General features: G+C 45.0%; 1 protein-coding gene across 2 annotated transcripts in view; it reads right to left on the bottom strand.

The window, feature by feature from the left end:
- Positions 1–15,682, bottom strand: part of GALNT1 (polypeptide N-acetylgalactosaminyltransferase 1) — a 78,894-nt gene extending 63,212 nt beyond the window's left edge. The window contains exon 1 of one of the 2 annotated variants that reach the window (XM_054724537.1): positions 15,619–15,682. The gene's annotated coding sequence lies outside the window, so the exon portion shown is untranslated. The remainder of the gene's footprint in view (positions 1–15,618) is intronic. The other variant, XM_054724536.1, reaches the window with a different exon arrangement.
- Positions 15,683–16,155: the final 473 nt, after the last annotated feature.

Raw genomic sequence — 16,155 nt, 5'->3', positions numbered from 1 at the left:
AATGAAAAGTCTGTATCTTCCAGAAAAAAAAAACAACGGGATCCAATCTAGAAACTGGTATTGCCTCTCTTGAGGACTTTTTCTAATTAACTGGTCTAAAAGTGGCTTTTAAATAAACAAGAGCTACAAAAACAATGAGGTTAATTTTAACACCTGCATTTGTTCCATGAGAGTTAACAAGTCTTGAAGCCTTCGCTGTTACACATAAAGGTGAAAGGCAGATGAGATTTTCCATTTGGTCATGATAGTGTGAGTCATTAGTGTTATCCACCAAATATAGGGTGTCCCAAAAAAATGTACACACCCATTGTGAATAATTATAAAGGCAATGTTCACTAAAATACATTTTATTTTAAAAACTGAGCTATCAGCTGTTACAGTGTGTATACATTTTGTGGGGACACCCTATATTTCTGGTTCTCTTTGCAGGCACATGGTAGATTTGCACTTTTCCATCCCATTGAAAAATGGGTTAGGCCTTGTGATTTGCCAATGACGTGTGAACAAAATGGCATGCCTTTCTTCATACAGAAGCTTTAAGAGACTGCACAATTTGCCCTGCTCTGTTTCCTTCTGGGGCAGTGCTGGCAACCTTCAGGACAGTCACGGCTCCCTCAGTGTGGGTCCCAGCGGGGTCTGAGGCAGAGCAGAGTCCACAGCCAACCAGTACCAGAGTTGTGTTGTTTTAAGCCACTGAGATCTGGGGGTTGTATGTTAGGACAGTATAACTCTTCCTACCTTGACATGTACAAATGTGAATGCCTAAATATTCATAATTGTTTGACCACACCTACTAATATAAAGACTTGTTTTCAGTGTTGTAACTTCTTTTGATGTTAAAAAAGATATTAAGTAAACTGAAACTTTAAAACAAGGGAGACCTGAAGTTTAGCTGAGAAGAGCCAAATGTAAGCACTGACAGTCACTTGTTTGAAGATGGTCAAGTGCTGACAGTTACTGAGGTGAGAGGTGAGGATGTGCGAGTTCATGACACACTTCTCTCTACTTCTATATGTATTTGATTTTCACAACAAAAAGTTAAAGAAACAGAGAGACAAAGAATAAAATCTGAAAAATCTTAAAGAAACCAAAATATTTTTTTAAGTGCTACTAGGTCTAAGCCCTTAGAAAGAAAAAAGTTTTAATAACACTGTTAAAAGACTTTACCAGACTCAGTGGTTAGAATGTCGGCTCAAGAACCAAAAGGTCACGGGTTCAATTCCAGTCAAGGGCATGTTATCTGGGTGCAGGTTCAAGCTCCAGCCCCAGTCAGAGCACATGCAGGAGGCAACCAATTGATGTGTCTTTCTCACATCGATGTTTCTCTCTCCTCCCTCTCCCTCCTTCCCTTCCACTCTCTCTAAAAATCAATATAAAATCCATTCTCGAGTGAAGATTAAAAAGACTTTACCAGTACTACTTAGAGACAAGTTGTAGAAATGAAGTGTTTTGGGGCTACTAGATTATAGTAAAAAGCTGAGATGGCTCACTGGTTTTTAAAAACCATCTCCTTAAATCCTAATTAAGTTTAACCAGATACTTTTCATGGGTTCCAAAATTAGAAAACATTTTAAATGAAAAGTACATTACAGCTCATCCAGGGCAACCCTGTTATTACCAATAGAAAACTTAGGTCTGGTGACATAGCCCAGGTTTCTTTACTCTAATTCTTGCCAGGTTAGACCCTTTAAAAGAAAAAAAGTTTTGTGATTTTACTTTAAACATCCAGCAGAAGAAACCTCTCTTCCCATTGCAATTCTGCTTTATGCCATCAGTTGGGATGTTATAAAGTGAACAGAAATCACACCTCAAAGTGGCTTAAACATATGGAAATTTACTGACTCACATAACTGTTAGTCCAAGAGTGGGGTGGAATTTCAGGATTGGCTTAACCTAGCAGCTCCAGCTCCATCCCTTGATGATTCTCTCAGCTCTATAAGCCGGTTTCTCCCTGAGCTGGTTTCCTCTGTGGGTTTGATAATAAGATTACTGCAGCAGCTCAGAGCCTCACATTCATGTATGACAATGTCTACACAAAGAGAGGTGGCCTCGGACAAGGAAAAAAGTCTTTTCCAGAAGCTTCTGCAAATTTTGCTCAGCCTAAAATGATAACATGCCTATTTCTAAATCAATCCTTAGCAAGGGGGAATGGGACTACCATCATTACCTTAGATTACCCTGGTCCACCACTGATTGCCACACAGCAGGGAAGGAGAGGCCACGACTGGGAGAGAACCACATGGCACAAGGACAGGCAGTGATCAGTAATCGACAGCCTAAAGAGCCTAACTCTTTCTGAATTATATAATTGTGTGTGTGTGTGTGTGTGTGTGTGTGTGAGAGAGTGAGAGAGAGAGAGAGAGAGAGAGAGAGAGAGAGAGAGAAACATGGTACTACCATTTTAAAATATGCACAAATACTCTAAAATTAATAAAACCCAAACTTATTTAAAAGTATTAACTAATCCATAATAATTTTTTAAATGGCATAGGGCAATACAGTACCAGATTACTACCTGGGTTTGTGCTTGGCTTTGATACCTACAATCAGGTATCAGTTCACCCAAGTGGTTACCTACATACATCACAAGATTAATTGCAACAAAACAGGCAGCATGTAAAGGAACGAGATCAGGCACGGTATAAATTGTACTGAGCGTAGCACTAAGTAAATTCTAGCTATTACTTGTCTCACACAAGTAAATTACTTATGATGTGGAGAAATTTTTGATGTTGAAAAGGAGGCATTTCTTTTTGGTTGCCAAGCATCTATTTATTCTCATTTCCTAATTTCCTTCTGGAGAATTACCTCTCCAGTGCCTTATATAATCTTGCTGAGACTGTAAATTAATGAATCTCCCTTCCCACTATGAGGCCAAAAGGATTCCTGGAGGTTCTTTAAACTAAATCCCTGGTATATCTACCATGACTTACATTCAGCCAATCAGACGTGCTCTCTAGGAGTCTCATGAGCAAGTAATTTGCAAAGGTGAGAGATACAGGGGACAGTCATTCATCCCAGTGGTGACCTTCTCATCAGATCATTCTTAAAATTCTGCTTTGCAGCTCCCCAAAGCTGCCTTAAGTTTCCACCTGTTCCTACGCTTGGTTCCCTAGCAGTGGGGATAGTTCTGTAAGTTTCCAATTCCTTTCCAATACATTACCTCCTACTTAAATTAGAGTTGGATTCTGCTGCCTCACCCAAAGGACCCAAATAAGAAGTGAACGAAGATTAGTCCCTGGAGTACAGCATGAACGTACTGTGCTGGGACTCAAGAATGGAAGTGGGGCTCTGTGAAGATGAGAAAGGTAAGTCAGGAAGATGTTTTAGAAAGTTCAAGGAGAAGCCAGAAGACTAAGATGTGATGAGAAATGGGATAAGGTTTATTCCCGTGTATGGATGTGAGGGACTACCCCTGAGGTCTGGAGAACCGTGGTGTGATGGGCAAGTTACATGGAAGAGAGCTCACCTACTTCTCACTGAAACTTTCTGCTTGGTGAAATTCTAGGATAAGTGTTTTTATGAGACCTTTTTCAAAGAGTTCTAATATATAAAGAGTTCAAGTTCAATGCTGCTATCTATACAAGGATACAAAGGGGGAGGCCTTCCCCAGCTTACTCTCAGTCTCTGGTAGAAATCCTTTTTCCTAGTTCACTACACTTTAGCACATAGAAGGTTCAAATTAATAATGAACTTCTATTACAACTCGACAGTACTTAAGGACAGAGATTAATCAGAGAGAACAGTATAAAAGTTATCCAGGTGGCTTATACGGGTTTAAGGTCCTCAACAATTTTTCCTAGGAATTCTATTTTTCCTATCCCAATCTACATCACTAGATCCTAGACTACTTTGACTTGTCTACCTATTTGTATCTTCACACCCAATCTGATCAAGCTACTGCTTTTAGCTCCCTGGAGAAAAGAAGTTTTTCTAATTCAGGACTCAGATACACGTTATCTGACTTCATACTTTTCTCTGCTGACATAATCTACCCTAACCACTCTCTCTATCACACACCCAGTGTCCTACCTTCTCCCTAAACTCTCTCCTGTTTTCCCTGATCTTCACAGCAACCCCCCTCTCCAAAATACACTTCCTTAGCTTCTTCCATTTCTCAAAATGCACCACAAAATTAACTTTTTTAAAAAAAAAAAAGCCTACTAGCAAATCACATGATGGTTTCTTTCCCCTCTAGCTCAGTAATCATATACCTTCATAATATTCTAGTTCACATACACACACACACACACACACACACACACACACACACACACACACTTGAAGCTACTTTCATCTGGCCCAGAACTATCTATGACTTCCATTTATGTTAAGTAAATAAATACTAGATGGAAGAATTACTTTTCACTGTATACCTTTTGATATTTTCCCACATACACATTACTTTTCCTATTTTTAAAAAATAAATCCCATTATTCAATAATGCAAAAATAAGTTATACTCTACTTACTCTGTGGATAGTATTTTTATGCATGTGAACATCAGATGAGACGACAGCATCCCTAAATTCCTAATCCTTTTTGTTTAGTTTTGTTAGGAGGGTGGTGAGTGAACAGCAGCAGCTTCTTGCCATAGGTTTTTAGTCAGTTTACTACACAAAACAATGCTCTTCCACTGCTGAAAGTGTAAGGGAAACCTCAAGACCTGTTCCAAGCCCCTGACTCCTCAGCAAGTGGTTCTGCACATACTTCCAGGTCCCCAGGTGACAGCATGCCTGGGTTAGTCACTGCCATTTCTCAGTCTGGGAGTTGCTGGTGAATCAGATCAGAATAGGTCAGGGCTGTAACTGAGCATCTCTGTGGGTGTTGCTGAAGTGAATCCCATGGACTCCACCCTGCCTGCCCTAAGCAAAATGGATCAGTCCAAATCTTCTCACATATTATTTGATATTGGATTATTTAAGTATGGAGAGTGTTTTACAAAGGATATTTCCCATCCTATATAATAAAAGGCTAACATGCAAACAGACGGAATGGCGGAACAACCAACTGGTCTCTATGATGTGCGCTGACCACCAGGGGTCGAGCACAGAACACGGCGGGCGTTGGCAGCAGGCGGCAGAGCACAGAACATGGCGGGCATTACCACAGTGGAGCAGGTGAGCGGGTACGCCAGACCAAGGCAGGGTGCCAGTTGCTGTCATTGGGGCAGGCCTCTGGTGGTCACTGAAAATTCTTTGCTCCCGCATGCTGCGGTCCCGCCTGGCGCTCGCACCTGCTCGCACCTGCAGCCAGTGCTTGCACCCGCTGACGGGGTCGGCTCCACTCGCACCCACTGCTGGCACCGGCCCCAATCGCTCCATGCCATCAGTGGGTGCGAGCAGGGCCGGCTCCATCAGTGCGTGGGAGTGGCGGCAGGAGCGGGGCTGCGGCAGGAGGGGCTGGGCGGGGGTGCAGAGGATGGGCTAAGACCCACCCCTGTACTCACCACAGTTCCTTTCAAGGTGCACGAATTCATGCACTGGGCCCCTAGTAATGTTATAATAGCATGTTGTAATAAATTAGAATTATGGATTAGTCAAAATCTGCTACTTCATCTACATCCCACTCCCAAAGATGTATCGTTATAGTCTGAGACTGATGTTGAAGGCTCCTTCCACCTTCCCAGTATGTTGATGTCAGCACTAGTTTCACCATCTTCCACCCCCACCTACCCTATTGCCTGCAACTCTTAAGCTGCCTTCTAACATAGTTATTGTCTTCAGCAGCCCAGAACCTGGTGATGTCTTCTGTCCCGGGGCCCAACACCAACTTGTCTATGGATATCTTAAACCGACGCTTCAGTCAAAATCAAACCCAGACACAAACCCAACCATAGTCTCTGACCATATGGTACTTAGATTCTCTCGCCCCGACAAACCTGCTCTTCTCCATCTGCTTCCTCCTCACCTTCTGTTCCCCCACCTAAGCAGGTTTCTGGCTTCATGTGCTTAGCTCCCTACTGAGAAGTTACACAAAAAAATCCCTCACCTACTGGACCTTTCAGCCTTTCAATTCCTAATCTTAGACAAGTCCCACTAACTCACTTTTTCTGCTTCAATTTCCAAGACATTAACACCACAGAGAAAGTTTTGAAACAAGGCTGGCTGAGCCCACTGTAAACCTGTACTAACTAGCCCGATGGAGCCCTTACTGTTCTTTACCATTCTTCTCCTGTACTCCCCTCACACCCCACTTCACACGTGCACACTCTCACTGACCATCTGACACAGTCCTGCCCTCTGACTCTACCAGTCTCTCTCACCTCCTCAGACTCAAGTTCCCTCACCTCACTTTGACCTCAGTCCCTCTGCTCCTCTCTGAGTCCTTCCTCCTTATAGAGGATGCTCTCCACTTGTGCATTTAATTGCATCCCTTCCCAGAGCCTTGGAAGTCTTATTCCACAAATACTCCTCTCCTGCCCTTCTCTCACCAACTCCACCAGCTCTTCCTCTCAGGGTCACTTTCAGGCCAAACTGTGCCCAGAGATGAAGGTTTTGTCCCTCTCCCCCACTGCCCCCCAAAAAAGATTCATAGAACTTGGATATTCATAGAACAATTAAAAATCAGGACATTTCACTCAAATAATCAGGATTTCTGGCTTCTCTGTTAAAACGAACAGAATCCTCTGCCAGCAGTGAGCGAGCACACCCAAACAGCAAAATCCTAGGAGCTGACATGGTCAGCCCTGCAGTGGGGCACCTGCCATCTCCAGGGCATCACCATACCCTCTCCTTGTCCCCTGTCAGACCCACACTGACTCTCATCCATCTGACTCCCTGACTCTCATTGGTCACACTCTACTGTTGACAAATAATTGGCTCTGATCCTTCCTACTATACTAGTAAAAAACATTTTCCTCAATTACCTACAATGCAAGCTACACCCTCCTCCTTCCTCCTCCCCACAATACTTTAAGGACCAGTCTGTGGTCACCACTTGCCACCAGGCCCTCATTCCTGCCCCTTGTGGTAGATTTCTGCTGTTCCCTCTCTGCTGAAACTACAGGAGCAGAGGAAGCAATGTCAGTCATTCCTCATAAGGTCTCCTCCCTTGGGGTTCCTGAGTTTGCCTCTTCTAATTCTCCTACTGAGGAAATCATGTAAACCCTCCAAAGGTCAGACATCTGAAAACACCTCTGAATGCCATGCGGCCCCAAGCAGTCATCATACTCCTCCCTGTAATACTGCTACTGGCCAACTCATGTCTTGGAGTTTGGGGGAGGCGGGGAGAACAACAGGAAAAAGACTCGGTCTAAAACCTGACTAGAGTCCGTCCTGCATCTCTGAAGGTTTAAGTACACTGATTTATTCAACATTTACTGATCACTTCTCAGGTGGTAGTACTGGTGCTTAAGAGGCCAGTAAGAGACAGTCCCTGCCAAAGAAATTCAGTCAGTCAGTCCAAAAGGGACACAGATGGATAAGCTGACAGTGTCAACATGATACCAGGATATGACAGAGAAAAACAGCAGCCCTCAGGGAAGGCCAGGGACAGCGAGCAGCTTGCTGAGAGAAACACTAGAGCCTCCTCAGCCTCACAGAGCTCCCCTGCCACCACTTTAGTCCCAGAGTCTCCTGATTGGTCTCCATGCCTCCACCTCACCCATCCTACCCTCGCCCAAATCCATTCTCCACAGGGCACAGGGGTGACCTGCTCAAAATTCCAAACAGGGCTCTCTGCTGCTCAGAACCTTTTGCTAGCACTGAGCATAGGTCCTGCATCATCTGCCCCATAATGACTTTTCTCCCTTCATCTGACTCCACCGGTGGCCTTTCAGCCTCACTGATCTCTCAGTTCCTTAAACAGAATCAGTTCTCTTCTGACACATGGTCTCGGCACATACCCTTCTTTTTACATGGAATCCTCTTGCCCCCACTCTTTGTATTAATGCTTTGACCTCTCTCTGGTCTCTGCTGGAATGTCATTTCCCCCATTTACGTAATTGTCTTTTTTTTTTTGCTCCATTAGGTTGTATAACTAACAAGACAGGCACCGGGTCTCTTTTGTTCGCTGTGTATGAGGATGTAAAAGACTGCTTCCTCCTCTGTCCCAACCATAAACATCCCCTCAGGTCTATTTCTCAGCCCTCCTTACCACTCCCTATTTCCATCATCTCACTGCTGGCTCCCAAGATTGAGTTCCACAACTATGATGCCTACAGGTTACTTCCACCTACAGTCTCTCTCTGGCACCTGCAGCTGGACAAGTCTCAAGACACACGTTCATTTATATCCTTAAACAGACTCTCCTTTTTCCCCCATTGCTGCTAATGATGGCATTTTCTTGGAGGTCGAGTGACTGACTTCCCTCTTTACCCATTGAAAGGAACATCTGATTCCATTTCTAAATATGCACATGTACGCTCTTGTACACGCAGTCAACTGAACTAGTGCATTAGATTCATTTCCTACATCTAGTCTTTTAAAATAACAATCATCCATCTACATGTACATTAAAGCTTAATTCTGGTCAACATAATCAATATTCTTATCAAAACCCTTCAATGGCTCCCTACTGCCTTCCAAATAGCATCCATCCTCTTTCGCTTGTTAATCAAAGCCTAGCAATCTTGCCAAAACTATCCTAGCAAGTCCATCTAGTTTGGTGGGTGAGACTCTGGACTCTGGGACCAGACTGCCATGTTAATACACAGGGACAGGTGCAGATCTCAGCCTCACCACTTAGCCTCTCTGTGCTACCGTTCCTTCATCTGGACAGCGAGGATAATGATAAGAGAATACGGTTACAAAGATTAAATTAACTAATATAAGTAGAACACTCAGCACGGTGCCTGGCACTGGTCACTGCTATACACACAGTGTTTTGTAGCCCCATCTCCAATTACCAATAGCCTACATCCCGGCCTCTTAGACCCAGCTCACTGTTCTGCTCCTCCTCCTCCTCCAACTTGCCCTTCTGAAGCAACAGCCCACAGCAGGGGGAGCACCAGTCATAAGCTGCCAGTATTGCATTTCCTCCACCAACTCAAGGGTGTTTCCAGTCAAAAGCTCTGCCACAAAGCTCTTCTCCAGGAGTGTTTTTCTATCTCATGCACTGAAATGACCCAAAGGTTGCTCATCAAAGCATTTCCAGCCCTGTTCAAAGACTCTTAGGCTACAATTAACCACCTCTTCTTCCCTCTACTTTCTTATTCCCAACCCAAGTTTCATATCAGAGACCGCCTTACCACCATTTTCTAGTCCGAGTTCTCTCATGCCCTTAATCTGGGTAAACGTTGAAACTCTCATGGGTCCTCTCCCTACAACAGCCCTAATTACTTCAGGTAGTGTTCCTTTCATGGAAACACTCAAAATAATTAAAATTAATGCTGCAGTCTTATTATGAGCAAAATATGGACTTTAATCTCTGAAGTGGTCAGGCTTCTCACTGTGACAGTGCTACTACCTTCTTACCCTTTAAAAGTCACTGCTATGCATGGGGACTTGTAAAAATTGGTCAAGTGTTTATTGAGAAAAACATGCTAACTCCTAGAAATGGGAAAATGTTACAACATAGCCAGAAAATTTTCATTCACTGTTTAACCTTAAGGTCCCGGGTTCGATTCCTGTCAAGGGCACATGCCTGGGCTGCGGGCTCAATTCCCAGTAGGGGGCGTACAGGAGGCAACCGATCAATGATTCCATCTCTCTCTCCCTTTCCCTTCATCTCTGAAATCAATTAAAATATATTTTTTTAAAAAGGGGAAGAGAAGTAGTAGCTATGTCAACATCAGATAAAATGGAATTCAGAGCAAATAAAATTACTAGACAAAAAAAAACACGGTTTGGCTCAGTGGATAGAGCGTCGGCCTGTGGACTGAAAGGTCCCAGGTTCGATTCCGGTCAAGGGCATGTACCTTGGTTGCGGGCACATCCCCAGTAGGGGGTGTGCAGGAGGCAGCTGATCAATGTTTCTTTCTCATTGGTGTTTCTAACTCTCTATCCCTCTCCCTTCCTCTCTGTAAAAAATCAATAAAATATATATTTTTTTAAAAAATAAAAAAATTACTAGAGACAGAGGACATTATATAATGATAAAAAGAGTACTCCACCAAAACACAACAATCCTTCATGTGTATGCACCAAACAGAGACCTGCAAAATTAGTAAAGCTAAAAATGGATTTAACTCAAAAGGAGAAACAGACAAATGCACAAATGTAGTTGAAAATTTCAAAACCCCTCCTCAACAACTGATGGACTACTACCTGGGCAGAAAAGCAGCAAGGGTATAGAAGAACTCAACACCACCAAGGACCTAACTGACCTTTACAGAATACTCCACTCAACAACAGCAGAAGACACATTATATTCATGTGTCCATGGAACATATACCAAGACAGGTCATATACTGAGCTTTACATAAAGCAGGCTCACCAAATTTAAAAGAACGGAAATCATACAGTGTGTCCTCCAATCAGAATGAAATCAAACTGGAAACCAAAAACAGAAAGATAATAGGAAAATCTTCAAACATTTGGAAACGTAACAACTCAATTCTAATTAATCCATAAGTCCAAGAAGTCTCAAGGGAAATAAAAATATACATTGAATTGAATGAAAATTAAAATAAAGCTTATCAAAATCTGTGGGACAGAGCTGAAACAGTGCTGAGAAGGAAATGTATAGTGTAAATGCCCCCATAAATATAAATGCAAAAACTCCTTAACAAAATATTAATAAATAGAATTCAGCAATATATAAAAAGAATTATACACCATGATCAAGTGGGGTTTACTTCAGGGCTGCAAGACAGTCTCATTTCAAAAATAAACCAATCCGCCCTAACCGGTTTGGCTCAGTGGATAGAGCGTTGGCCTGCGGACTCAAGAGTCCCAGGTTCGATTCCGGTCAAGGGCATGTACCTCGGTTGCAGGCACATCCTCAGTAGGGGGTGTGCAGGAGGCAGCTGATGGATGTTTCTCTCTCATCGATGTTTCTAACTCTCTATCCCTCTCCCTTCCTCTCTGTAAAAAATCAATAAAATATATTAAAAAAAGATAAAAATAAAATAAACCAATCCATCATATAAATAAGCTAAAGAAGAAAAATCATGCTGTTTCCATATGTTGGGAGCAACTGGGTAAAGGGTACATGGGATCTCTCTGAATTATTATAACTGCATGTGGATCTACAATGATGTCACAAAAAGATTTAAGAAAACAAAACCAAAAAAACTGAACCTCCCTGACCTCTCTAAGATCCATCATCCAAATGTTAACACTTCAGAACAGATCGACGCTCTTAACCTTTATTAATTCTGGCTTTGTGCTGGACTAAGTGAGGACACACAGATATAAACAGAAAATATTATCCCTACCCTCAAACACCATATGCTCAAGTAGACTGACAAACACAGGCACAAATCAACAGTGAAGACTTCATAAAGGAGATGAGATTTGAGTAAATCCTTGAGTAAGAGGTAGCACTTCCACAAGTGGAGGCAAAGAGGAGGGCATCTTGGGAAGAAATCTATATGTAAAACCCTAAGTGACCGAATGACTGGTCGCTATGACATGCACTGCGGGGGGCGGGGCGGGCCAGCCAACCTCCAGCTGTACCCTCCCCCCAGTTGTGCACGAATTCGTGCACTGGGCCTCTAGTCATATATAAAGACCCAGAGCTAGAAATAAGCACAGCGCCTATGGAGAAAAAGGCACATGTGTGCTATAAAACAACAGAAAGTGTGCAGGGTGCCCAAAAGCCAGAGAGAAGAGTTCAATGTCACTCAGAGAAGCCTTCCTCACCATCCCAGCCAACCAAAAGCAGCAGCTCTCCCACTCATAATCTCTCCAGCACACTTCACTTTTTCTTTATAGAACTAATCACAAGTTACAATTATTATGTACTTATCTGCATGTTCATTTGTTTAGTGCTGTCCTACCCTGTTATCTTGAGTATTTAGCACTGGGCCTGCCACACCAGAAGCACTCAATAAAGTATTAACTGAAGGAATGAACAAATTAAAAGTATTCACTCCTAACTTCTCTTCTACGCAGCTACCCCACTCCTCTTCCTCCATTATATGTCATTTCATTCACCTTGGTCCCTCTCTGATCTACCGCCTCTTTTAGCTAATCTCTCCTTTTTCCTTACTCCTTCACCTCAGCCCAGCTCTTAATCCATTATAAGAATAAAAACTATATATATATATTAAAACCGTGGTTCAGAATTGCAATGTTCTAACACTCTTCTGAATCACAACCACTTAGAAACTGGTACTCAAGAAATCTGTTACGGCAAGTACTACGGTTGTATGTGTTACATAAGCGTAATAGATGTATATATTACATGAACAAACAAGAGCAGACACAGAGGTCTTCCTGGCTGGTGTGGCTCAGTTGGATGAATGTTATCCCATGTACAGAGAGGTTGCCAGTTTGATTCCTGGTCAGGGCACATGTCTGAGTTGTGGGCTCGACCCCCAGTAGGGGGGGCATGCAGGAGGCCCACTGATGATTCTCATCGATATTTCTCTCTCCCCCCTCCCTTCCTCTCCCTAAAATCAATTTAAATTTTTTTTTTTTTAAGAAATAGAGTTATTCCTGTTGCCTTACTTTCCTGAACACGAGAGTCCTTCCCATAACTGGATGATCCTATCTGGCTGTATTCAAGGCTACTGAAGTCATGAAAAACAAGGAAAGACAGAAACTGTCACAGACTAAAGACTGGGAAGACACAATGACTAAATGCAATGTAGTACCTTGGATGGATCCTGGAACAGAAAGCACATATTAATGGAAAAACTGGTGAAATCCAAATAGAGTCTGGAATTTAGTTAAAAATATATATGGCACTAAAAAATGATTACGATTCAAATTTATCATTTTACCTATAATAATAAAAGACTAATATGCTAACTAGACCAGACGACCTTCCGGACTAAGCCAGGGCTGCGAGGGAAGCCCGGGTCCTGGGTGCCAGAGGGAAGCCGATACCAGCAGCCGGGGGAAGGAAGGCCTACTCTTGCATGAATTTCATGCATCAAGCCTCTAGTATTATTATGAAAGAGAAAGAGATGGGGCAAGTCAGTTAGGAGTGCAACTCAGGCCAGGGTAGCTGAGGCCTGAAGGTGAAAAGCAAATCACATATATAGATCTACCTTCATTTTGGCTCTTACCTAATGCCATGAGAATTACCTTGCCTGCAATTGCTTGAGATTAACTACTAGTTTTGACTTCCTTAGCATGCTCATTCATACAATCATGTGTTAAGGACGGGGTCACATTCTGAGAAATGTGTCATATGTGAGCATCATAGAGTGCACAGCGCCTATGGAGAAAAAAACACCTACACAACCCTAGGTGTTATAGCCTACTATACACCTATGCTATATGGTACAGTCTATTGCTCCACAAGCCTCTACAGCATGTTACTGTACAAAACACGAGATGAAAACAAGCACAAGAGAAAATGATGCAATCAAGAGATGCGGTGAACAAGAGATGTATGATGCTGCTGGGGTTTTAACACTCCATGCTGTTTTACAGCAAACTTTTTATAAGCAGAAAGAGTACACTCTAAAATAACGATTAAAGAGATCAGTATAGTGAATACATAAGCCAGTAACATGGCCGTTTATTATCAAGTACTATGTATTGTACATAATTGTATGTGCTATACTTTTATACAACTGGCAGCACAGGTTTCCTTATGCCAGCATCACCACAAACACATGAATAATGTGTTGTGCTACAATTTCCGAGGGCTATGGTAAAAGGAATCTTTCTGCTCCATTATAATCTTATGGGACCATCATCATATCTGTGGTCTGTTGTTGACTCAAACTTCCTTCGGCACGATTGTACTCAACAAGCATTTATTGAGCACCCCATTGCTTAACAGGCACCTTGAAGTTTCTGGCACACGTGGCTGGAAAAGGAAGACAATCTCTGCTCTCATAAAGCTGAGACTCTATTGGAGAAGCCAGGCATTTAACAAGTATTTGCATAAATTGTGAAAGCTCCCGAGAGTTTTACAGCCTGACTCTTAAAAGCCCCACCAAGCAATCTATCAGAACATTCCTCAAACCAGTTATCACCGGTGTTCTGAATAAAGTTTTCAATGTGAACACAAACCAGCTGAGATGGATCTACGATCTATCACCTGTGATCTGTTAAGTCACTTTAACAGACACTAATTCAGTTAATGTGGTTTGTGTCCTGAGAGTCTCCATTTCTTCTAAATTCCCAGATGACAGGGCTGCTGCTGCGAGTTTACCACTTTGAATTAGCAAGGCTCTGAAGTACCATGGAAACATCCCTCCAACTAGCATGTAAAGTGCAAGCGCCATAAAAACAAGGGCATGTTGTCTCTCTTTTTCACCACAGTATACGCAGGACTTAAAACTGTGCCTCATAGAGAGGAGGCACTCAATAAATATTTACTGAGTAAATAAATGGATATGTAGTCTAGACAAGCACTGATCAATAGTAGGCTCTGATCAAATTTGGCTACTGAACAATTGAAATGTGGCTAGTGCGAGGGAAGAGCTGAATTTTTTTTCAATTTAATTTTAATTAATTTAAGTAGCCACATGTGGTTAGTGCCTACCACAATGGACAATCCAGGTCCAGACACAGATGTGATTTAAAAAGTGCTGGATTAGTAAGGCCTGGGTTGTGAATCCCAACTCTGCTGCTTAGTCTGTGACCTGGAAAGTTACAACTTCTCAGGACCCCAACTTCTTCATCTGCGAAATGAGGAAAGACACCGCTCCCCTGCTCCCCGACCCCCACATACACACACACCTCTCTGGGTTCTTGAAGGAAGAACTGTAAGTCAATGTATTAACCATAAGGTATGATTAAGGTACCATTCTCTGCCCTCCAAAAACAGTTCACAATCACAAAGACTACTTTGCCTATTGCCCACACTTGCCAGAAAATGCGAGGCGCGGTTTGGTTAGCTCCGTGGCTTAGCTCCACGGCTTTGAGAATCAGGCCAAGGTCATAAGTTTAGAGGAGGGGGAACCCTCACTTAACAAGTTTGAACAGGTAAGAGCGGCGATGACAATGCAAGTCATCACAATTCCTGGCAAATCTTTAAATGGGCATTATATTGCTTACAGAAGAGCAAATGACATTTCATTCATTCATTCTTCCAGGAAGGACCGCCACAGTGCCGAACGCCCGCTACTCCCCACCCACAGACCTGTGCCGTTCGAGGCCGGGTCTCCTTCGCGCGCAGAGGGCCGGGAAGCCCCCGCCCGGGGCCCGCGGGTCCTCCCCTCCCCCGCGGCGCCGATCCGGCGAGGGTCAGCCTGGCAGCGGGGCTCCAAGTCCCCCACGGCCCGGCCGAACCTAGGAGCCATATTTAGCTGTATTTTTGGTCAATAAAACAAACTTCCGTCTTCTAAAGAAAAAACGGTTCTAACTCAATGTCAAACTAGGACGGAAACTCGCTGCTCGCCGCAGTTGCCAGAGGCGCCGCGTGGCCGGCAGCCCCGGAGTCCCCAACCCGACCCGGACCCGATGCCGAGCGCGCCCGCACCCCGGCCACGGCAGCGCCGGCCACAAAGGGACGCGGGACGCGAAAGCGGACGGGCCTCCCCAGCACCCGCGCCAGCCCCGCGCCGGCGGCCGCGGCTCCGGGAGGGCCGGGCGCCGGGGGCACTCACCTCGGTCCGCGCGGCGGCGGCGCGGGCGTTCCTCGGGGCCAGCCCGGGTGGTGGCGGCGCGGTCCCGCGGGCCGAGCGCGGGCGCTCTTCTCGGGCCGCCGTCCGCCGCGCCGCCTCCTCGGCCACTGCCCACGGCTCCCCCGGCGGGCGGGCGGGCCTGCCGCGGGCCCCGCCTCCCGCTCCCGCCCCCGCGCCGGCCTCGCGGGCTGGGCGCGCTACTCCGAGTCGCGCCGCATGCGGTCGCCGCCGCCGCCACTGCCGCTCGCTCGGGGCGCCTCCGCGCGGCGGGCCGGGACGCAGGGCCGCCCGCTCCGACCGCCCGGGCGTGGTCTTCTCGGCGCGGCGCGCGCGGGGGAGGCGGGGGCCGTGCGCTGCGCCGGGGAGGCGGGGGCGCCGCACTCACCCGGATGCGCCGCCTCCGCCCCTGCGGCGAGCCCACCTCGGGGCCGCGGCGCTTCCCCCGGGACCGGGGAGGTTCCGGCGTCTCGGCGCTTCCACCCCTGCCTCCCTGACCCGCGGGAAGGCGCGGACCCGGGC

The sequence above is a fragment of the Eptesicus fuscus genome, chromosome 12 (assembly GCF_027574615.1).
Source record: "Eptesicus fuscus isolate TK198812 chromosome 12, DD_ASM_mEF_20220401, whole genome shotgun sequence".
NCBI classification, from domain to species: Eukaryota; Metazoa; Chordata; class Mammalia; order Chiroptera; family Vespertilionidae; genus Eptesicus; species Eptesicus fuscus.
This window is presented reverse-complemented; position numbering and strand designations above follow the sequence as displayed.